The sequence below is a fragment of the Buteo buteo genome, chromosome 7 (assembly GCF_964188355.1).
Source record: "Buteo buteo chromosome 7, bButBut1.hap1.1, whole genome shotgun sequence".
NCBI classification, from domain to species: Eukaryota; Metazoa; Chordata; class Aves; order Accipitriformes; family Accipitridae; genus Buteo; species Buteo buteo.
In genome coordinates, this window is record NC_134177.1 from 18,370,921 (window position 1) to 18,395,615 (window position 24,695).

A 24,695-nucleotide genomic window follows, 5' to 3' on the forward strand; every position below is an offset into this window, starting at 1 on the left:
AGCATGGGCTTGCCTAAACTGAAGAATCACAGACAAGTCATGTATTAAGATATATTGAGGTGCTGTACATGCTTTCTTGCGAAACACTTCTAACATCCACTTACAGTCTAGTACTCTATAAACTATAAAATCTTTAAGGATTAGAACACCTGGGATTCACTGTAAACAAATGGCTAAAAGAATTTCTTTAAAAACTGTAAATCCATCCATAGAATCTAAAGAAAGTGATGCCTTTATAGATATTTGCACTCATCTTTACAGGTTGTATTTCTGTACTTTCTGTGTAACAGGACACTCAAAATAGCCATAACAAGTGGCTTTGTCTTTCTTTTTCTCTGAATAGTGCTTTACTTACTGATGACCATGGTCTCTCTCTCTAATTATACCTCTTAAGGCCCTATTTGCTTTCTAAACTGCTGCCAGATACTATGCCAAGGGTTTCATGTTTCTGCCTCCTATCACTCCTGGCTAATTTACCTGATTAGTGAATTTACGTATTGTATTTTTACTCTGTTCTTATTAATTTTATTTTTCTCTGTACTGAATGGCACAACTTGCTTGACACCCATACCTACACTTTTCTTGTGCTTCCCTCACATTGATTAGCTCTTCCATGTTCACATCATCTATTTCTTCTCCTCCAGTTTTAAGGGGCAGACTTTTAATTTAAAGTTTAACAGGCTCAAAGATTTCATATGGAAAGAGGCTTAATTTAGTCACATAAAATCCTGGAGAGAGATACAGACATTTTAGCCAAATCATTCTTATTAATACTAGAGAGTAGACAAGAAAGGCAATAAGAATTAGGTTGGAAAAAAAGTTAGTTTCTCAGAGCAGTCAACATAAAATCTATTCTTTGCAAAAGAAAGTTCAGCCATTTTACATCTTCAAATTAGGATAAAATTTCCTTTTATAAACTCCTGATTAAAGTTACTTCTTAAAGATGTGACTTTAAGCAGGATTGGTTTTGTAGACATGGTCTCTCTCAATTATTAATCACTGCCCCCCCCCCCCCCCCCAAGTTTGAGTAGGGACTATTCAGGTATTTTGAAGAACAGACAGGATGAGAATAACACACATTTCTCATTACTAAAAATAGTAAGAAATCAATTTTGAGTAATACAAGTACCAGAACAAGCAGGGGTAGGAAGCTGAAGTATGTCAGCAGAAGACAAAATGGTTTGGAAGTTCCAAGAAAACTGTTTAGCATTTGATAAAATGAGAGAAATCTCACTTCCTAAAACCCATGTGTATAGACAACTGTCTCACAGCTCCAAACAGCCTAACAAATGTAGAACCAAAGCAACAAAAAATCCATTTCAAGCTTACTTGCTCAAGCTCAGCTATCCATTAGGCTGCTAAGCGTGGCCTGCTCTTTGAGGCCGGTAAATCTGCTCAAACCATTTCTCCCAACCAGTCCAGTTGTGAAGCTTGTTCCTTCATTTTTCATCTGCTTCTGACAAATGGGAGGGGAGTTCTAAGCCTTGTCTTCCAACTGTTAACCTGGTATATGTAACCAAAACCCAAGAGCATTAACTATGAACCCCAGACTACTGATCTTTTCCTCCAATAGTACAGATTGAGATTTGTCTATTACCACTCTCTTACACTGCCATCATTTCCACAGTTAAGGATTATTTATATTCCCAGCTAGACAGGTACGTCATTTTAAGAAAGCTGTTCTACAAATTGCAGCTCTCTGAAGTCTGAACTAGTTCAGCCGGAACTGAGGTCAGTTTAAGTGAGGCCCTGTTTAAAAAGCTTTCAGTCCTAGATCACTTAGGAAATTGCATGATTCCTTGTCGCACAAACTCCTCAGCTCTTCCATGTTTCAGAACTGAAACTGTTCTTCTGATGGTATGAATGAGTCAGGAAGAGAAATGGACATACTAACAGGAAGTTTTATCCCATTAAGTCCTTAGGAATTTCAATGAATTTTAGGACTAAAGCTAGTGAGCCATGGTAATGCTTTGTTAGAGTGCAGCTGTACAAAAGGCTCTAATAACAATAATAATACACTTTTACAGCATGTTTTATCCAGCAATCTCAGAGATCATTACAAACATTAATTGAGCCTAACTATAGCCTGTGATAAATTAGCATTATTATGCTAATTTTATGGATGGAAAGAGAAAAAGACAGAGAGGTTAAGTGATTCGCTCAGGAACAGAACCCAGAACTATGTGCTCAAGTGGGTTATCCCAACCAAGAAGAATTGTTGTCAGACAAATGGAAGTGGCATGTCAGATACACATTATAAAAGGCTTCCAAATCCATGATATAACTACTGTGAGGAAGTGGTCACCAGAGAAGGAAATGGTGTTGCTGTGGACTAACAGCAGGTAAGTTTCTTTCATTTGTTCTTTTATTTTGTAATTCTCACTGTACCTTTGCAGGATCATTCATAAGCATCAAGAATTTCTTATTGGTTATGTTGGTTTACTCAGGTGCAAATCTGAAAGTGGAAGATATTTTAAGTAATGGCCATTAGGCCTGAGCCAATCATCTGTGTTATTCACATTATGTATGACTTCAAAGAGGACAGCATGACTGTATCCACTTTTCTTTAAAACATCAAGCTGGATATAGAAAGATGGGCAAAACAGTTAAAATAATAAAACATCTCTCCAAGTACCATTCCAGTCTCCTTCAACACTTTCAGCTTTTAGAAAAAAAAAACAAACCAAAAACATTTAACAGGTGTTTTGGCTTCCTTTCCTTGCTGAATATCCTGGAAAATGCTTAATCTGGCACTCATTAATCTTAATCTGATTTAATATAGCTCACAAGGTGTACAACAGTTTCATCTTTACCAAGCATCAGGGACTCTATTCCAGACAAAAATAATCCTTAGTCTTTCTTCCAGCTTTGATACCATTCATCACTTGCCCTTTACTTACACTGGCAGTTTGTTTCATATGCCTGCTTGGTACCCTTTAGACTGCCTTTGCAATGATTCCTAATAAGTCCATGGTGTTTGATAAATTCTGGAACTTCAGAAGTGTCTAGAATACCACGATCTTCATGCAAATGTATCACATTAGTCTCAAAGCAAATCATTTTAATTAAGTCCTTAACAGGTTCCTCAATATTAATGGCAGAAGAAAGCAAATGTTGTCTTGTGAATATCTAACAAGTAATGAGATACCTTTTATTTGCGGAGCAGTTCTGACTTTATCAGTTCTCATGGAAACCTACCCTCCTTCCTCATTTAATAAAAATTAAGTTAGCATAATGTAAGAGCTGGATACTAAAGACATGAAGCAGATCCAGAGTAATCAACTGCAGCGCAAACTTCCTCAGCATGCCTAAATCCAGATACAGAGAGAACATCTTAATGATCAAGAGCATGGCTTAGTCTCCATTTCCAACTAATCACTGTATTCCCTGCTACAAGTATGGTCAATGGTGAGAGCTTTTTCTTGGAGATTTCACTTAGTGGGTTAAAGATTTCAGAAGTTAACATTTTCTGAACACTGCTAGTTCAGATACATATCAGTCATGACATTACTTCCATGCTGATTCTGACAGAAGATGACATTTGAAAAGAACAACAGAAATACTAGGCAGTAGAAAAACACAGAACAACCAATCAGTACTAAATGGGCTGATCCTCACACAACTGAGTTGCCAGAGTCAAGCACAGAACACTTAGGTTTTGACCCCCTCCTCATTCAATATGACCTGAAAGCAAACCCTGTGCCCAGCACCTTTGGGTCTAGATGAATATGTTTACTCATGTAAGAAAGGCCAAAACAAACACAGCTATAGCTACATTGCCAGTTGCAGGATGTAACTGCAGCAGCACCTTCATGCCTGAGCTAGTTTGGGAAGTGACAGAAAGGCAGACATCCCATCGCTCACTTCAGCCTAGGCCAATCACACAAATTCCCAGGATCCCAGACAGACCTGGTGTGATCACCATAAAACCCCTAACCTTGGTGATCTTTCAGCCAGACTTCCACAAACACTTCAGGCTGAAGCTGTGTCAGCCCCCCTTCTCAACACTAGGTGCTTGTTCCTGCTCCAGGTAAATCCATGCCTTGTTTTCTTCACAGACCAACTTCATTGCTTTTGTTTGTTCTGGTTTACTGCCTTGCTGCAAAAACACATGTGCTGGCACAAGGAAGAGGGTTGGGAACAAGTACCTGTGGTTGGGGAAGAGGCAGGACTGCTTATTTTGGAAAGCAGCTCCTGGAAGAACTAACAACATCTTCATTGTTACTGCCACCTCTTAACAGTCTTGTAATTAGTTTAGATGGGTAGGAGCCAGTCAGAGACCACACTGCTACCTGTACCTCATCCTTGTCAGGGAGAAGTGAGAGGTGGCTGCTCCCTAAGGGACAGGGAGATATATCACAGCAAGCAGAAGCCTCACCAGACACCGTCCTACTGTCCTAAAACAAGGGAGCAGGGCAGGCTAGGAGTAGCAGCCAGGGTCAAACCAGATCATCAGGCAAGTTCATAGCAATGAGGAAGGTCCAAGGTCAGGCTGAGAAGTCAGTCTGCAGGTCAGGGTCAGACACAGCCCAGTAATTGCCAGGCAGGTCCATGGTGCCAGAGCAGGGCTGAGGTCAGGCCAGGAAGCCAGTCTACAGGTCAGGATGAGACCCAGCTTTGTGATCACCAGGCAGGTCCATACTGACAGGAGAGAGCCGAGGTCAGGCTGGGAAGTCAGTCCACAGATCTGAGATCAGGACAGTCCACAATGACCCAGATCAACAGGACCTACAGACAGGCACAAGTATGGCTGTGGTAGGAACAGATACACCTGAACTTAAATAGAGCCCCTGGGCCCATGGGCAGTGGTGTGGGGAGGCCCCAGGTCGGGCCAATAAAGGCTTATTAGTGCCTTCAGGGCCCTGACAGTCCTACTCTTTCCCCTTTCCTGTGTCCTGTTCCTTCTACCCTCGTTATGCTAACCTTAGTGCTTGTGAGGCTGCACGTTGAGCCAGACGAGCTCACCAGTTCGACTGAAAACTAACCCTCCTTGGTAAGGTTATTTCTGGTTGTATTAGTGAGCTCATCCATCTCACCACACTGCTATCTGAACACTAGAACTAGGGCTATGGACGCTCCTGGAGCATGTGGCTCAGGGTTGAGAATCAATGGATGGTGGCAGATGTGGTGGCAGTGTGGTCTAAGTGCGGACTATGCCACTTCTGAAACTACACCCAGAGTTTTCTGGAATATCTTGGATATGGATTTGCATACCGCAATTACCTCCTAATTTCAGAGCAGGTATATTGCAAGTGTCACTGCTCACAGACATCATTATAGAATTGAATCTGTAAGTTAAGTTCATTTTTTAATTTATGTAGCTCTGCTAGATGATCTACAGGCAGGTGGACTAGATGATTGTTGTAGGTCCCTTCCAACACAATATTCTATTCTGTTCTATTCTATTCTACAGACACAGTTGTGGATGCACTTATATTTGCCTAAAAGTGCTAGAGGACACTCACTGTCTCAAAGAGCATAGTCCAGAGAAGAAACATTAAAATAAAGGAGAACCAGGCAGGAGGAAGAAGAAAGGGAAAAGGAAACAATGTTTTGTTTCTTTTTTTTTTAAATCAGAGCTTGCTTTTTCTTTCCACACCCTGTGTAATAACCCAGCAATGGAATGCAAATCAACATTCATGTTTTTTTCAACAATAGCCTTTGTGTTCCAAACCACACTGACAAAGCAGAACAATCCAAGCAAAACATGCTCACAAAATCTTTTGCCAGCAATGTGTAACCAGCTTTGTTGGAAACGTCTAACGCTGCAAGTGAATCTGTTTTGGAAACTAATCATGTAAGTTCAACTTCTCTTTGCTCAGCTGAGAATCTATTTCCCTCTTTCTCAAGCTGAATTTCAATCTGCTACATCACTGCAAATTCAGTGAAGTCAATATGGTCCTACTGTAAGCGCTACTGAAGCTCTAGGCTTAGGAAGCCAGGCTGAACATATACCAGTACGGGTGTAACTTGATTTCCAGGATCTCTGTTATCAATGAAAAATGCACTGAAAAGCACACTGCTTCACTGTCAGAGACCGCACTACTCACTGTGCTTGCAAATACAGAAAACAAGACCTATCACCAAAACCTATCACCTTTTGATTTGAAGACACTGAGAGAGAATACTCATGATATACATGATGTCAGCTTTACTTCAGAGTAGAAACACTAAAAGGTAAAAATACATATAAAAGCATGCTTTCTCCTGAAATGTCTAAAATTTTGAAAACTAATCCCATGATGGCAGTTACTGCTGGCAGATGTCAGCTCCTGTGGAAGCGAATATATTTGCTGGTCTATTAAACTGCTGTCTAGCCTCCACCCTATTTAGACCCAAGGACTGTTTTCAATCAGCATGTGTAAAGTCTCCCAACCTATCTTTACATGTGGGCAAAACCACATTGCCTGAGAGAGAGAGCTTCCTGGAACTAGTGTTGAAAAGCTTTGCAGGACAGTAGAACATTTGTAGTGAAGGCAAGCTTGAAGATACACTCCAAGGCGCTTCTATATACATTTTCTGAAATCATAACCCATCAACAGCCATCATCACTCTGAAATCCTCTGTATAAATCATCACAATACATCCTCTCCATTAACAATGGAGAATATATGAATATCATAACCAGCAATAACAATCATAAGCCACTGAAGGGAAGAGGGTCAGAATGAGGACAATCTGTCTCCATGTCTCTTTTTTCTATGTGGCACATAGTTCTCAGCCATTTCAAGCCTGTGGTTACTCACTGTGGGAAAGCAGGTTGGCTGCTTCTGCTGTTTGAGCTTCTCTGCTGCTATAAAATGGACGAATGTCCGGCCAAATGCAGAGGAAGAGCAGGGACAAAACAGCTAAAGCATAAAACCACAACAAAGCAAAAGTAGCAATTTTAGAACTCTCATATGGGATAAAGGGAAAAAGTCAGAAATTAGTTACATCACTCATTAGCTTTTGCCTACTTGACAAAAATTCCACTGGCATTACCCCTTACTTTTATTAGGAGGAGCTCTATTGGAAAAAAGGGTTTGACACTTCTGGAATGTTCAGCATCTTGTGAAATATAACTTGCTGGGCATATTTGAAAAGGTCTGTAGTTGCCTTAGCTTGTGGTCTATAATCATCTTACTAATAATTAAACTATGCAAAAATCTGGTATTACCTAAAGGTTTATCAACTGGAATTTAATTTAACTGTAAACTCTGCCTTTAATAGATACTGAAATTACTATGGTTGTAACATCCAACATAAAGGCACACTAGTGACTGAACTTAGGACCATCTGCTCCTAGGGCTATAACCCCAAAGAAACCATAGAAAGGGAAAACTGAGAACTGCTTCCTGGTATCTAGGACATAAAAGACTCTTTGCCAGGGCAACAAGCGCTTGTGAACAAGACAGTCAGAAGAGAGACCCCCTTGATCACTCTACTCATGTTACCAAAATTCTGTAGAGATGACAGTTTCCACCACTATTCAGGTTTCAATTTGCGGTTATTCTAAATCTGGTACTGTATTTGCAATGCAGTTAAGTGATACTCAGAACGGACTGCTTCATACTGTGTTACTCCAGTCTTCAAACAGACAGCACTTTTTTCCATCTATCAGCTTGGACTTTCCCCACCTCCCTATAGCAGGACTCTTCTCACCTTCTCTCTCCTCCCCTGTTTCAACACTGTGCATAACAAGATGAAATAAGAAAAGCAGCAGGATTTCAATTTATTTATGGTGAAAAAGAATACTTAAAAAACACATCTTTGGGTTTTTATCTTCTATTGTTTGTCTGACAATTTTTAACTTCCATTGCTAATATGGACCTATGGTATCATTATATAGTTTGTTTTTGTATTTTTACATAGCATTTCAGTGATGCTGAAATATGTACATCTCCGGAAGACACGTTTATTAGGTGTGAATGTACACTTCAGAGTTCATATGTTGTTTCTGACATCCTGTGATGTTTTCTTCACTGAGCTTTAGGTTTAAACAAGCACTTGGGAAAGCACACTTCCACGGCAGCCTGCAAGGCTCCGCAGAGCTGCCCAGCCCACGGCCCTCCGTGGTGGCTGTACAAGGGCACTAGTGAGCAGCACCGAGCTGGCAGCTCCAGGCAGGTTCCTGCCAGGCAACAAGCAGCACTAGCCTGCAAGCAGGGCTCAGCTTACACACAAACCTCAGGCCATTTTTTTCCAAGTCACTGCTTGGATACCATTCTCTCTGTTTACGCTAGCCTGTGAGGCAGGAAAGTATTTTCCCCATCACACCTAAAATTCAGGGCTCATTCCAACTGGCAAAGTGGAGCTCATTATCAGCTGGCTTTAGTTTTCAGTTCCTGTGCAAATTGCGCTGTACTTGCGATGATACTAAGCTAAAGTAAATGCCAGGCTGAAAACAGCTTATCTGCTGCCTGATCACGGAAGAAATTGGCAAGTGGTTGGGCTCATACTTCCTCTTTTTTTTTTTGTACTTTGGGTGTCAGCGCAGGATATCATTGGTTCATCTAAACTCACTGCTAAATAAGCAGTTTTCTTCTTCTCTTTTTCATCTGCTTGTTAGATCTGCAAAAGTAAGATCACATACACAAGGCCACTGCTTTCAAATTTAAATGTCACAGGTTAAGTATATAATTATGTAGTGAATCATACATTAATGCAGAAGTTACTGAAATTTTATCCTGAAGTACAGTGTAACTTTTTTCCTCATCACAGCATCATGGGATAGCGTTAGCAATGGGAAGAAAAACTCATCTACACAAAGCAGATAAGCAGGCACTTCTTTATTGCAGCGCTGGGGACATGGAGGATAGCTCCGCCCAACGTGTCCAACTTAGTATCAAAATCCATCAGTTTTTATATACTTTTTCTGTCGAGTCATTCTTACAGAAGTTCTTTTACATAAAATGCATAATATGCTCGCTATTAAATTTAACCTTTATAATGATTGGGTTCGTTAGTTACATAACCTTATCAATGTTCTTACCCCAAAACAATCATTGGTCAGTTCTACCTAACTCTACTGATTGGAATTCTTGATCTTCAAATCAAGATGGGAAGGGTAAGGGCATTTCCAAGCAGCATAACTGGTGTCCATGACAATCTCCTTAGTTTCTTAAAACAAAACATAGAAAAACCCAGTAACTTCCTGGTAAGGTTTCTATGGTTAGCTATTTCAAACTTAACAATCCTATAAATTGTTTCACAATTTTCTACTTCTTAATCAAACCTAACTCTTCTATGTGATCAAATTTTGATTACTTTATCAGAGTATTTGCAACATTTTCCCCCTTTGAAAGTTTTGAAAATAATTTCAATACTTTCATCATTCTTCAAAATTTGATTATTATTTTTATAAGCATTATTAATACTCTATTTTATTCATTATATGCTGGTGGGAGCCTTGGCATCAATTCCTTTTCATCCTGTTGTCTAGCCACTGCTTGGATAATCATCCAATCAAATTAGGTTTTGTTGTTTATTTGTTTCTTTAAACAATAGTAGATCAAAATAATTGTTAAAAAGACTATTAACAAGACTAATACAGTGCTAATCAGTGATTTTACCCATGAACTCAAATTCCATCCCAATCCACTGAAGATTTTATCTCTCCAAAGTTTCTTGTATGTCCTGTTGAAGCCTTTGAGTATTTTCTTCTATCTTCTCCAGTAAGTCCGTCATGCTCCACATCTTGAGTCACATCGGAATGTGTATGCGACAATGGTCAATTCTATCCTTCAGGTATCCACAAACCCCATGTTCTTTGAGTAAGAGCATATCTAAAGCCATTCTATTTTGTAAAGTCATCCTCAAAGTCCTGGTCACATTTGCCAACCTTTCTACCTGTCCTGTTATTTGATATATCCATTCTCTGTTCCTATATGTTGCTAAAGGAATCAACAAAGACTCTAAGGCCCAACCAATTTTCACACCAGTCCAAGGTTCATTCCATTTCTCATCTATTGAATATTTGGGTTTATCTCTTGGTAATGGTCTTAGTAGGGATCAATACCATTTGTAAGGCATCTCTTTTTGTGACATTCCTAGCTGTTCTATCTGCCAATTTATTTCCTATAATTTGTTTTGTATTCCCTGACTGATGTGCTTTACAGTGCATGATTGTCACCTTAATCAGTTTCTGGACTGCTTGTATTAATTGTAAAATTTCTTCCTTATGTTTAATGCTTGTTCCTTGAGAGGATGATGATCCTCTTTCTTTCCATAGAATTCCATGGACATCTACTACACCAAAGGCATATTTTGAATCAGTCCAAATATTCACTTTCTTTTCCTTGCTTAGCTCTAATGCCCTTGTCAAGGCTATCAGTTCTGCCTTCTGAGCTGAAGTTGTGCAAAGTAAAGAATTTGCTTCTATGACAGAATTTTCAGTTGTCACCGCATATTCTGTGTAACAAATTCCATTTTCCACAAAGCTGCTGCCATCTGTATACAGGTCCTGATCAGGATCATCCAGCAGTCTCTCTCTTAAGTCTTCTCGACTGGGATAAACATGTTTGATGGTTGCCAGACAGTCATGTTTTAGTTGTCCTTTCTCCTGTACAGAACTGAAAAAGACTGCAGGGTTAACCAGGTTAGTCATTTTCAAAATTACATCATCTTGTTCTGTCAGAATTACCTGGTACTTCATCATTCTGCTACGGTATAGCCAATGACCCCCCTTTTCTTCTAAAACAGTGATCATCATATGTGGTACATATACCGTTATCACTCTTCCCAAAGTTAATTTTTGAGCTTCTTGTATTAACATCACTGTAGCAGCAACTGCTCAAAGGCGGGTAGGCCATCTTCTACTTACAGTATCCAGCTGTTTGGAGAAATACCCAACTGGTCTCTTCCAACTTCCCATTTTCTGGGTCAGCACCTCAAGCGCAAGATGTTGCCTTTCATGAACAAACTGAAAGTCTTTGGTTAGGTCTGTAAGTCTCAATGCTGGTGCAGTCATCAAAGCCTGTTTTAAGTCCCAAAAGACTTTTTGTTGCTCTGGACCCTATACAAACAGTACAACCTTTTGGGCTTCATATAACATTTTAGTTATCAGATCATAATTCATTATCCAGAGTCGGCACCACCCAGCCATTCCCAAAAAGTTTCTTAATTCATTAACATTTCTTGGCTCGGGAGTACTAGAGATTGCTTCCTTACAGTCTGTTCCCAATTGTCGTTGTCCTTTGGAAATTTCGAAGTCCAGATATATTACAGTCTGGTTCGCTATCTAAGCCTTATTTCTAGATACTTTATACCCATTTAGACCAAGAAAATTTAAAAGGTCTGTTGTTACCTTTATACCGGTTGATCTTTCTTCTGTAGCAATAAAAATGTCATCCACATATTGTAAAAGCAGATGTCCAGGTTTAGGTTCTGAGTAATTTTGTTTCCACTGTTCAAGTTCCTTTGCCAAATGGTTACCAAAAATCATTGGACTATTCTTGAATCCTTGCGGTAATCTTGTCCATGCTAATTGCATTTTTCATCCTGTTTGTGGATTTTCCCACTCGAAAGCAAATACTTTTGACTTTCCTTTTCCAAGGGTATCCAAAAGAAAGCATCCTTTAAATCAAGCACTGTAAACCACTGATGATTCTCTCTCAACGCTGCTAAAAGTGTGTGTTGGTTTGCAGCTATAGGATGTATGTCTTTAACCATCTGATTTATGGCCCTTAAGTTTTGAACTAATCTATATTCACCTGAAGGTTTCCTTACTGGTAAAATTGGAGTATTATATTCTGATTTGCACTCTTCAAGAATCCCATGCTCCAAAAATTTATCAATCAATTTCTTAATTCTTTGTCTAATCTCTGGTTTTATTGTGTACTGCTTGATTCTTACTGCCTTTGCCTGTTCTTTCAACTCTATTTTTACAGGTTGTGCTGTCTTTGACCTACCAGGTGTGTCTGTGGTCCAGACTGTAGGTATAACAGCCTCATCCACTTCCTGTGGTATTTGTTCTTTGACTTTCTCCTGGATCATCAATATTTCCCCTGTCTTTGATTCTGGTATTTTCAAAAGGATTTCTCCTTCTTCAAAAACTTTTTGTGCATTTAATTTGGACAACAAATCTCGTCCTAACAAAGCTATCGGACAATCTCGCATGTAAAAAAATTCATGTGCAATTGCCTTATTTCCAAATTTTAAATTTAGGGTTGAAGGAATGGTTTATTTTCCTGTTTCCCAGTCACTCCAATTATATTAGCATTTTATTTCCCAATTTCCCTTTACAAGTGTTCAAAACGGAATATACTGCTCCCCTGTCTACTAAAAATTCAACTTTATCATCTCCCAGCTTAATTGTAACCAGAGACTCAGCTGGGTTCCCCTCCAGTCCCTTTCATTCATCTAGAGTCATTATCCTTGCAGCTTCTTGCTGACTTGTTTTCAATTTAGGGCAATCCTTTTTCCAATGTCCATCCTCCCTGCAGTATGCACACTGATTTATCTCTAGAGGTGCGTTAGGTTCCCTGTAACCAAAGTTTCTAAAACCTCCTCTTCCTCTAGCTCATCCTCTTCCCCTTGCTACGTTCCCTGTTAAAACATCTATTAGTCTACTTTCCCTAACCTTTTCTTTGCTCTTCTTCCTTTTCTAGACTATTATAAACTCCATGCCATTTCTAGCATTTTATTTACATTTCTTGAGTTCTCTCCCTCTAATTTTTGGAGCTTTCGCCTTATATCAGGCACTGATTGTCCCATAAAGATTGAAGCCAATTGTTTTTGTTCTGCCTCAGTTTCCAATTTTAAATCAGTGTATTTTCTAGCAGTCTCCTTCAATCTTTCCAAGAACACAGAGGGAGATTCATTCTTATCTTGCTTTACGTCATATAATATAGACCATTTCAAGGCTTTTGGCATTGCATGCTTTACTCCATACAACACCCATTTTTGGTATCTGTTTAACCTTCTTCTGTGTTCTGTGTCATTCAGATCCCACTGGGGATCCCCTGAAGGAAAACTCTGTTCCAAAGTTCCAGAGAGTGTTTCATTCATATGTGCTGCCTCTGCCTGTGCTCTTCCAGTTATTAATACCATCTGTTTTTCAGTACTGTCCAATAAATTATCCAATATTACCTACAAATCATTCCAATCAGGATCCTGAGTTCTAATAATTGTCTCTACAACTCTTCCTAACCTCTCTGGATCTTCTCTACACACCCCTGCTGCTTGTTTCCATGCCACGAAGTCCGTGATAGAAAACTGCACTTTTACATATACTTGCCCATATTGTTCTACTCCTTGTCTCAAGGGAGCTAACAATTGAGATTGTTGTCTAGTTTTCTGAGACACTGGGGTATGAATCACTACTTCTGGTACTTCTTCTACCTCATTCCCTATTCTACTGCTATCTGGTTCCATTATTCTTCCTGATTCAGTACTCCTTTCCCATCCACGTGAAGGAGGGGGATCTTCTTCCTGCAGCAGGGCTATCTCTAGTTCTAAATCCATTTCATCCTCTCTTGGTACCATACATCTAATGCACCTCTTTCCAATATCACAGGCTGAACAACAACTCTTTATTTTCTTATTTTCCGAAGTTAATGCCATCGCTAAATTATCTTGACTAATTAACTTACATTCTTTTTGCCAATCCATTCTTTGTCTTAAATAAAAGAACAAATCTACATATGGCACTTCGCTCCATTTACCCTCTCTCCTACAAAACAACATTAACTGCAATATAGTATAACTCAAAGTTCCGTTCGTTGGCCATTTTTCCTGATCCTTCAAAACATACAAAGGTCATCAATGATTACAATATTCAATCATCTGACTTCTACATAAATCGTCATGCAATTCACCCCAATGTGCTAATAAACACCCCAATGGTGATGTTTTTGGTATCTTTTCATCTGATGTCAGATTTCCAGAACTTTTGCTTTTAAACAGTTTTACAGATCCTGATGCCATCACACGACAAAATACTCAAAAGACAAAGTCTGACCCAGCACAGGCGACAAAATACTAAAAAGGCAATTATCAAAGTCCAACCCAGCAATAGTTTTCCCTTTTGACTTATGGGCAGACACCTAGGCTTTCAATGCAAACAGGTACCCTCTGAGCCCAACCCTGCGTAGCTTTCGCTGTGCCTTACAGGCAGGCTATCCAAATCAAATTCTGAAAGAAGTGCCTTACCCCCTTTTCCAGGGAATGTTGTGAGGAGCTTTGTGAGTTGAGGGCGATGGTTCTTCCCGAGAATTCCTTGGTGCTGGCCGGAGTTCCATCAACACTCGATGTCTTCCAGTCTCATTTGCAAGGTCCCATCTAGGTCGTCAGAAACTGTTAGCAATGGGAAGAAAAACTCATCTACACAAAGCAGATAAGCAGGCACTTCTTTATTGCAGCGCTGGGGACATGGAGGATAGCTCCGCCCAACGTGTCCAACTTAGTATCAAAATCCATCAGTTTTTATATACTTTTTCTGTCGAGTCATTCTTACAGAAGTTCTTTTACATAAAATGCATAATATGCTCGCTATTAAATTTAACCTTTATAATGATTGGGTTCGTTAGTTACATAACCTTATCAATGTTCTTACCCCAAAACAATCATTGGTCAGTTCTACCTAACTCTACTGATTGGAATTCTTGATCTTCAAATCAAGATGGGAAGGGTAAGGGCATTTCCAAGCAGCATAACTGGTGTCCATGACAATCTCCTTAGTTTCTTAAAACAAAACATAGAAAAACCCAGTAACTTCCTGGTAAGGTTTCTATGGTTAGCTATTTCAAACTTAACAATCCTATACATTGTGTCACAATTTTCTACTTCTTAATCAAACCCAACTCTTCTATGTGATCAAATTTTGATTACTTTATCAGAGTATTTGCAACAGTAGGATTCTGGGATCCTATTATTAGGAAGAATATCAGCTTTTATTTTAAAATTTGTTTATTTTATAATAATTATTAGTTTCACAGATGTATATCAAAGCTAAAAGCAAGCATACCCTAAAAGGTTAAACATTAAAAGGCAAGTGGACACAGATTTGCTTTCCTTTACTTTTATAATCATTTAAAAGCTGACAATTCATTTTCTGGTGTATGTACTCATGAATGGCTCTCTTGGGATTGACAATGCTGGAAAAATTTTCAGCAAAAATTAGTCTAGTTTTTCAAATTTCTATGTCTAACTAGCCTCTCTAAAAATAAAAACCCAAAGATTTTATTAGCTTTATCTTACTCCAAAAGGCAACCTCTAGACTTTTAAGGGGATACAGTGAATGTGGGGAAGCAAGAGGTAAAAAATATGCATGTCCTTCCCTCAAGTATAGTACTTTTAGAGGTCCTACAAGAACAATGTATCAGCCTTGTTAGATCAAGAACTCATTGCTTTAAATAAATAAATAAATAAAAAGGATTCGTATTCCTAATTTTGATGTATTTCAGAATTCAACAGTAAAAGGGACAAATTCACAAAAAAATGGTAATTCACTAAAATCTTAATAAAACTTCATTGTTCTAAATGTAATGAGTAAAGGCAATATAGTGTACATCTTTTCAAATATTACAAACAATTCTGATAATTGATTCTCCAAGTTGATTTTGCATTTGGAAAGGCTGTGATCCCAACTTACTTTACTGCTTTTATTTTCCTAACAATAGTTACCTGCAGCTGGATTCCACTGTATTCTCTATAATCACCATTGTTACTACAGCCCAGTGAAAGTAGGCTTTAATTTCTTTTAAAATAAAACCTGCTTTAGATCTCCTTTGGCAAACCTGTAGCATTTTCACACGCCAACTCATACTCAGTATTCTGCTTGATCTTGTTTCATAGTAAGCTTCATAGTAGCATGGCCATAATAACAAGGATATGAAAACTGTTAAAGTCAAACAGTTCAACTTCATTTAAGTTCCAGCCAATGTCATAAAAACACTTTGAGCAGGAGTATCAGAGGCTTTCTTCTTTATTTTACAGTGCTGATGATCCTACTTTCTCAGAAGGTTTAAAAGCTAGAGTTTTACATCTAGAATCAGTCATCTCAGTAAACTAAATAGCTGCTACGTCACTACTGTTTGCCATGTGGTGAGTAAGTGCACCAAGTCTTTGCCTGTTGAATAGCTTGGTTTGCAGCACTTTGTTTCTCTGACTATAAACCACAGGGTTAAAGCATAATGCAAACAACAAAACAAGAAAGGCTGATAAATGTAAAATAGTGTTATCAGGGTGTCTTCCAACAGCTGTTATCAGAAGTAGCAGAAGATGCATACTCATTTGCAGTCCATGAATAATGATAGTTTTTCTGGCCTTTTTATTCAAGCTATTTAAATGGCCAGCATGTCTTCCTTCCCTGTAGAAGAGGCAGTAGCTAATTACAATTGTAAGAACTACAATTAAAACAATTCCAGCTGTTCTGGCAAAAGTAGCTGCAAGTACAGTTGGCCAAGGAGGTTCTGTTTTGAATATATCTTCTGGTCTTTCTTTTATGCATTCTATTAGTATGTAGTGGGTTTGCGTGGCAAGGTTTTGGTAGCAGGAGGGTTACAGGGGTGGCTTTTGTGAGAAGCTGCTGGAAGCTTCCCCTGTGTTCGACAGAGCAAATGCCAGCCGGCTCCAAAAGAGACCCACCGCTGGCCAAGGCTGAGCCCATCAGCGACAGTGGTAGCACGCGCCACTGGGAAAACAGATTTAAGAAGGGAAAAAAAAGTTGCAGCAGGCACAGAAAGAAACTGCAACCAGAGAGAGGACTGAGAACATGTGAGAGAAACAACCCTGCAGACACCAAGGTCAGTGAAGAAGGAGGGGGAGGAGATGCTCCAGGCGCCGGAGCAGAGATTCCCCTGCAGCCCGTGGGGAAGACCATGGTGAGGCAGGCTGTCCCCCTGCAGCCCAGGGAGGTCCACGGTGGAGCAGATCTCCACCTGCAGCACAGGAAGGACCCCACACCAGAGCAGGGGGATGCCCGAAGGAGGCTGTGACCCCGTGGGAAGCCCACGCTGGAGCAGGCTCCTAGCAGGACCTGTGGCCCCATGGAGAGAGGAGCCCACGTTGGAGCAGGTTTTCTGACAGGACTTGTGACCCCGTGGGGGACCCATGCCAGAGCAGTCTGTGCCTGAAGGACTGCACCCCATGGAAGGGACCCATATGCTGGAGCAGTTCGTGAAGAACTGCAGCCCGGGGGAAGGACCCACACTGGAGAAGTTAGTGGAGGACTGTCTCCCGTGGGAGGGACCCCATGCTGGAACTGGGGAAGAGTGATGAGTCCTGCCCCTCAGGAGGATGAAGTGGCAGAGACGACGTGTGATGAACTGACCCCAACCTCCATTCTCCATCCCCGTGCGCCGCTGCTGGGAGTAGGTAGAGAATTCGGGCGTGAAGCTGTGCCCAGGAAGAATGGAGGCATGGGGGGAAGGTGTTTTAAGATTTGGTTTTATTTCTCATTACCCTACTCTGGTTTGATTGGCAATGAATTAAGTTAATTTTCCCTAAGTCGAGACTGTTTTGCCCATGATGGCAATTGGTTGAGTGATCTCTCCCTGTCCTTATCTCGACCCACGAGCCCTTCGTTATATTTTCTCTTCCCTGTCCAGCTGAGGCGGGGAGTGATAGAGCGGCTGCATGGTGCTTAGTTGCTGGCTGGGGTTAAACCACAACATAGTAATAGGCAAATAGCTTTAAGCTTTGTTACAATCCAAGCACAAATGATTACTTAGGGTTTCACTGAGTGCACTGGTGGTAAATATTGCAAAGGCCAGCATATGCAGCAAGACACTGGTTAAGTGACATCAAAGTAAAAGCTCTTCTACCACTTGCTCCTTGTACTCCAAAGATTATCCAGATTACAAATTGTGAAGTTCTCACATCAAGAACTTGTACTGTATAACAGACAGCACCAAGGTCACAGAAGAGGGAACAACAGAGGAGGTGATGGCACAGGAGAAAATACCGAACTTCTTTCTTCCTTTGAAAGCATTTTTAAGTTATCTTTGTTATTAGCAACCTAACTGAAGTAACACAAATGAAATCAATGCTATAAAGGGATGGTTTTTTACTACATATTCTATATGCAGTGATACTGAGCATTTTCCTTCTGATGAATTACTGAACATGTTCATGATCTTTAAAGCCAGCTCCCAGGTCCTGTGAAAAAAAACCAACAAACCAACAAAACCCCCAAAGGTATCATAATTTGTACAGTGAGCTGGATGGTATTTTTCCCCACAACCACAAGCATTGTTAGCAGCTATTCACAATAAGAGAGGTTTGTCTGCACACGTTTGTTAGCTGATTTTACTGTAACCTTTACATGGGATATATTGGTTTTCATGGTTGAAAGAGTCTCATACCAGAACCTGTAAAGCGTATCCTTAACTGTTTCCTTTTGATAGCTATTTAGCAGAAAGATGAATACAGAGAGTGTGGAAATGAAAAGTATCCTCATCATAAAAAGCATCATTTTTGATAGCTAAATTGATTCATTTGATGCTATTTCATAGGGCAAACCAAGAGACAAACAAATAAAGAGAATAAGATGCTCGCTGAACTTTCTTGATGGTCCCTCAATTGGCAGATGGGTAGTGCAGGGAAATAAACTTGCAATACAATAACCCTAATAGCTAAAATATTTCAGCCTCCAAAAGCATGATTCTAGAATCTTTCACAAGTACTACATTTACTAGAAAAATAAAGTACATTCATGATAGTATCTTTCTGGCACTTAGTAAGATATAATCTGCTCTGAATGTTTGCTTTCAAATATCCAAATGGATGACCGTTCTGAACAGCATTTTACATAAAATTTTAGTCAGCAGGATATGATTTTTCATTTAAAGACAAATTGGCTTTGCCAATTGTCACTAGCAATTGGCTTTACTTACCAACTTAAAAAAAAAACAAACACAAATGAAAAATAGATAAATGTAAAAGTTATGTGCACAAAGTCTTTGAAACTATTCTGTTGTAAGCATCAGTCCTCCACTGAAGTTTAGCCATCTCAGGGTCTTGTATTTCTGATATTTCAATGCCTCCCAAACCTTGAATATTTTCTTAATTTTATTTAAATGCAGAATCTTTTAAATGCAGTCTTAAATGCTGGGTTTCCTTGAGATAACTTGCAATTTAATTTGTGTTTGATTTTCAGGCATCTTTAATAGATGCTCCCTGCATTTAACCAACGTACACATTACTAAGACTGAACTTAATACTTGAAAACAGAGACAAGCACTCAAAGAATATTTTAGAGGCAAGGAGGATACTGTAAATGATCTGAGGAGTCTCAGCTTTTTCCGTGTGACCATCAGCTAAGAAAGTATGTTTGTACACAGATACTAGAGTTTAAGCCTTTCCAAAGCAGTTAGATAATTTGGGTGCATAAGTCCTGTTTTCAAAAGTCATATAATAACTTTGATGCAAATTTCATTTTGCTCATGGCTAGTTGTCACTCAACTGTTAGCCACAGGCTTACTACAGACAAGCAGGTTTCCAGGCTAATATGGCTGCTTCTGAGAACACAGTGGCCTAATTTTTATTACATCTAAGACCAGCCTGTAGTTGGTTATTAGATAACAGTAAGCCATAAACACAGGTACTACATATAGTTTCTGACTTGACAAAACTGTATAGCTAGATTTTACATAATATACCTACAGTAATCTTCTTCGGATGGGGCATAGTCAGCATCTCCTTACTGAGTCTGCATGGTGCAAGAAAGTGACATGTAGTATCCATAGATATATGTGGCCTTTGAGCACATGAAGAAGAGATAAGCATGCTTTAAAATGATCTACACGTGCAGCAAAAAGTTTTGGGAAAAACACAGAGTATAGGAAGTTTATTTTGATGAATGTATCAGGGACAGACATTGCATGCGTGCTTGCTTTTCACAAAAAGAGAAACATTAACATTTTTTCTTTTATTTAAACAAAAGGGAAAGCAGTGGCCAGCGACTACAGCTTCCCTCACAGGAGGCAGAGTCACCTGTACTGTCAACCTATTGACACTAATGCATCACTTCAGAGTTATGGCTCCAAAGCTTCAAACTACTCCACACAGGCTAGCTTCTGTTTTTACCAGGGTTCTGTGCAGTCATACAGCTTCGGTTCAACAGTGTCAACACTGGCATCTGGAGCTATTTTTAAAATGCACCACATTGTCACAAAACAGCGTCCTGGTCTCCTAATATAATCTGTTTAGCAAGTGGGACATTTAGCTACTTCAGCCATAAATATACATATACAGTAGGCACTCTATCTTCCATTTGTTGTGTACAAGGATGAACTCATCGAAAGTATGCACTAAATACACAGAAAACTGCTATTGTTTCTGCTAGAATATGCAGAATAGACAAAGTAAAATTAAACCGCTGTCTCTTGTGGTTGTCAGGGGCCCTAGGAAGTTAACTTCATATGTGCATAAATAACTAATGCTTTGCTTAGTCATTTGTCTATCAGTTGGTCATTTCCTATCTATGGGCAAAAGGAAACAGTAGCTTAAGGGCCTTATCTGCAGTTTAGATCTGTATGCTGATTTAGATCAGTATGCAGGCACACTGTAAAATTTCAATTTATGAATTTTCACAGCTCTTGTAATGGAGCCATGGGGCCTGTTCACGCAAGTCTTTACCCACAACACATTCAAGCATGGCTTCACATCCAGCGTGGGCAGCAGCTCCATGCTGTCTGCAGTGCTCCTAGTGGGCATTTAACAGGAACCTCAGTTCTGTGCTTAGATGCAAGATGGCTATTAGGAGGTAGTCTGCAAAATCAGAAGGATCTTTAACAGGCCGTGAGCAATATCAGTATGTCTTACTGCAGTGCATCTTTTGTGAACAATACAACCTGATTCAATACAGACACTCAGGATAATCATATTACAGCAAAACTTTCACACGCTACATATCTTTATACTACCTGTCTGGTTAGAAATTCATAGAGTATTTTCACCTATCATATTTATATCACTCTTTGCAAAAAGTGAAATTTTTTTTTGTTTAAAAAATGCAAGATTAAATGCATGGTCTGGGACAGCAGAGCCTTTTTTGACTCAGCATATCAGAGCCTCCCCAGGATTTTCACTGGAAACTTGAGAGTTGAGGCACTGGGATGGAAACAAGATTTTGTTTTCATCTGCCACAAAGGCAATCACTGTCTATTGCTCTTATTTAGATTGGACTGGCTTTATACTAGTGTGACTCTATTAGCTTAATAGTAATTATGTGTGGGTGAGAAATACTGAAACAAAGCCCCACAGGTTTTACTTGCGTGGCTGAAGAAACAGGATTTCTGAGATGCCACAGTTTTAAGCCACCTTTGAGCTGTCCTCATTTGGTAGACTATTCAGCTACCAGAATAACCAAGAGCAGCCTTCGGATCATCCTGGCAGATACTGAGAGACATATTACCCTAATTAGCAGTTTCTCTAACATTTCATGGGCTTCACCACAACAATTCCAGGACATCTTGTAAGGTCTAGATTGCATATCACTCAATGTCACGCTGATACCTTTCTAGGATATTCTAGGAATTTTTTTTCTAGGACTATTTCTGTTTTTCTAGGAAATCTTCTGTAGCCCTCTGCCATAGTTGAAGGAATTTCCTGGTATAGAATAGAAGTCTTCATCTTGCAGATTTTCCAATGTTAAAAGCTTAAAAAATGTTAACACTGGATTTAATAGGAAATGAAACCTGTTTGTGCATCAGCAATGTTTATAGATGAAGCTAAAGCTTCTTTTTAAAAGCATCACAGATTTCATTTGGAGTTTTTAATTAGACTGTCTATAGAAGCAAAGCTTTTCCATTTTGGGACTTACACAAAATAATAAACCCATGATATATGTTAGTTGTATTATTTCAGGCACTACTAATGGGCATTACACTGACATTACACTAATAAATTAGGAAAGATTTAAAGGAAATTAAAACCAGATCTCCACTCTAATCTGTTTTATACTATCTTTTATAATTGCTACATCTACTGACTTTCAAAACTCCATACTAATTTTGACTTAATATGTTTACAAATTTTTCATAATCTGAGTCACTGAAAATCTGAAAGTTTGGTCACTGTGGAAATAAAAAGATTTATAATACTTATATATTTAGCTGCTGAAGAGGTCTGGTAATGCAAATAAAACAGAATACACTCTCAGCAGAAGGAAACTCCACCCTCTCAAGATGGGCAGGCCAATCTGACATTCAGGACCTCGTATTTACTAACTGCTCAGCCAGTATCATGGTGAAGTGTCTGTATCTAAGGGGACTGTGTGGTCCTTCCTGCAGTCAGTGATGCTGCTATGTGACATGAGAAGAAGCTCCCCTTTCAACAGTGGCAGTAGCTGTGACAGTACTGACTCTACGCTGTCTGCTGACAGTACTGAGGGGATTTCACCTACCTAAAAACAGGCAGCTATAGTGTGTCCCACCTTTCAACCACTTTGTGCTCCAAAAGAATAAGGGTCTCCTTATTCTGACAGCCCCATATGAATGTCTTGGGCAACTCAGGATGTTTTAAAAGGCCCTGGAAGCCTCTATTTAGGAAACTGAATTTCATCCCAAACAGCACCATATGAACAGCTCTGATTCTGGCCTAATTCTAATTGTAATCCTAATATGGGGGAGATTTCAAACAAGAAAAAATTGTGGATTACAATGTGAGTTGCTAGGAAGGCATCACTTGTGAAGAGGTCACACTGATGTTCAGATAAGGTATTTCTAAGCTGTTCATAATGTCACGAAGCTGACTGAATCTAATTCTATTTGGAAAAAACTCCACATTTGCAATATGTCTGTAGGCTTCTCTGTCACCTATGTGATATAGTAACAACACACCAGCAGGAACAATGTCTTGTTGCAAAACAGGACAAATACAACCACCACGTTATTTAAAGACAATCATCTCTCTATAGTGCAAAAGTGCCTTATTTATGTACATTGTGATGACTTCTTTCCTCTCAGAACTATTACATATGTACCCAGAATGTTCTATTATTTATGATCTGAACTCCTGATCTCTGATTTTTCATTTCCTCCTGCCTGGGACCACAATGATACTCATCATAAGTAAAAACAAAGGAAACCTAGAAGCCTGGAAGGACACTTTCTGACTTCTTTACTGTCCTTAGATGTAAAAAAAACTACCAGAGATCAAAGTACATGATGCCAGAAAATTATGTATAATTCCTGCTAACATAACAGGTTGTCTTTCACTGAAGCATAAGGGTACGGCTGGTTTCAATGGGACAGGACTGGATCGAGATGGAAGTGTGATTGCGGGATTTGATGCTAAATGCTTTCTAGCTTGTATCCCCGTTTTATTCAGACTCATGAGAAAGAATGTTGTTAACTATAGGTAAAAAGTTAAGAAGATGGGACACATTCAAAAGTATTTTGGTTTTGTACCAATAATCTATTCTGAAATTCAGGAATGTCATTTGGAGAAGTTTCACAATACAAAAAGAGTATAGGAACACAGTGAACTTAAATTATGAGAATGATGATCTAAAAATAATTCAGAAGTAGGAAAATTTGGTAATAAGGCAATATTTAAAGACATATGTCATCAAATCTTAGGGAGCAGACTCACTGAAGAGTATCAAGATTAATTTTCAAATATATCCTGCAGAGTTTAAATATAAAAGTACATTTTCCAGGAGCAGTTTTTCTTACTACTGAGAAGAATAATCTAGTGTATTCCCATTCATCTGAAGTTTAGGCTACTGGGTATAGTTTTATTCTTTCAGTGTCACACAAACCGTAGTCTTAAATTCAACCTTTTATTTTTAAGAGTTTCATGTAGAGAATATCCAGGCTTTTATTTGGAAAACATGAGTTTAAAAAAAAGGATAATATGCATTTCAACAGTACACTCACGCCTATCAACACCTGATAATTAAAGGAATATGATATAATGTGATTGTATGTTCAAAAAAATTAACCTACCTTGTATTTTGTCTCTGTTGAAACTGGAGTAGTTCATGCTTCTGTTTCCTTCCCTGTGTTGTTAAAATACTGCTCATTGTAAAAGAAGAAGCAAAAGAAATTAAAAGAGAAGCTAAAATAAAGAAGCTACTTTAAAAAACAAAACGTCTAGGATGTCTTTACGTATTTAGAATGTGAATCTTTCTCTAGGCATTTACAATGTTTTTATGCCACCACAGACTCAACCAAAAGAGTAATAGCAAGAGATACAAATATTGTCATAAATACAATAACCTCACAGCTATCATAGATTTACCATGGTTGTCTGAATTTTTATAGAAACAGAAAAAGTAACAAAACTCAGATCCTCTGCTTAGAATGTAATTCTCCTAATTAATTAGTTGTGTTAAGTAGAATACCTGTTAATAGCCTATGGCATATTATACACAATTGAGCTGCTCTGATTCTCCTTCACAGAAAAGGGAACATATGCACTCATTGTCCAAATTTTTTGTTATTTGGGGAGGACGCCCTATCACTCTGTCATTCTTTGGGTTCCCAATATATTTTCTAGGATTCCTCTCTGAAAATTTTACAAAAATCCTTCTTCCACCCAGGTAGAATAGAAAAAAAAGAGCTTTTGGTATTTTTCTTATGGCATGAATGATATAAACTATTTAATTGCATGTAGTTCACCTCACCTGTCCCTTAAACAAGCCTTCAAAGCTGTTTCAAAATTTTCTAAGAAATGCATGAAGTGTTTCAGAAATAAATCCTCTTAAAAAACGGAATATTAAAAGTAATATGAGAAGGAATAGGGAAAAGAATAGCCCATGGGAAATA

General features: G+C 38.9%; 1 long non-coding RNA gene across 1 annotated transcript; it reads right to left on the reverse strand.

Annotated features, from left to right (window-relative positions):
- Positions 1-8,762: 8,762 nt before the first annotated feature.
- Positions 8,763-23,923, reverse strand: LOC142032754 (uncharacterized). Its single transcript, XR_012650977.1, has 3 exons — positions 23,874-23,923; positions 10,802-14,259; positions 8,763-10,550 (listed from the first exon to the last, which is right to left on the reverse strand). It is a non-coding gene; the product is annotated as an uncharacterized LOC142032754 (long non-coding RNA).
- Positions 23,924-24,695: the final 772 nt, after the last annotated feature.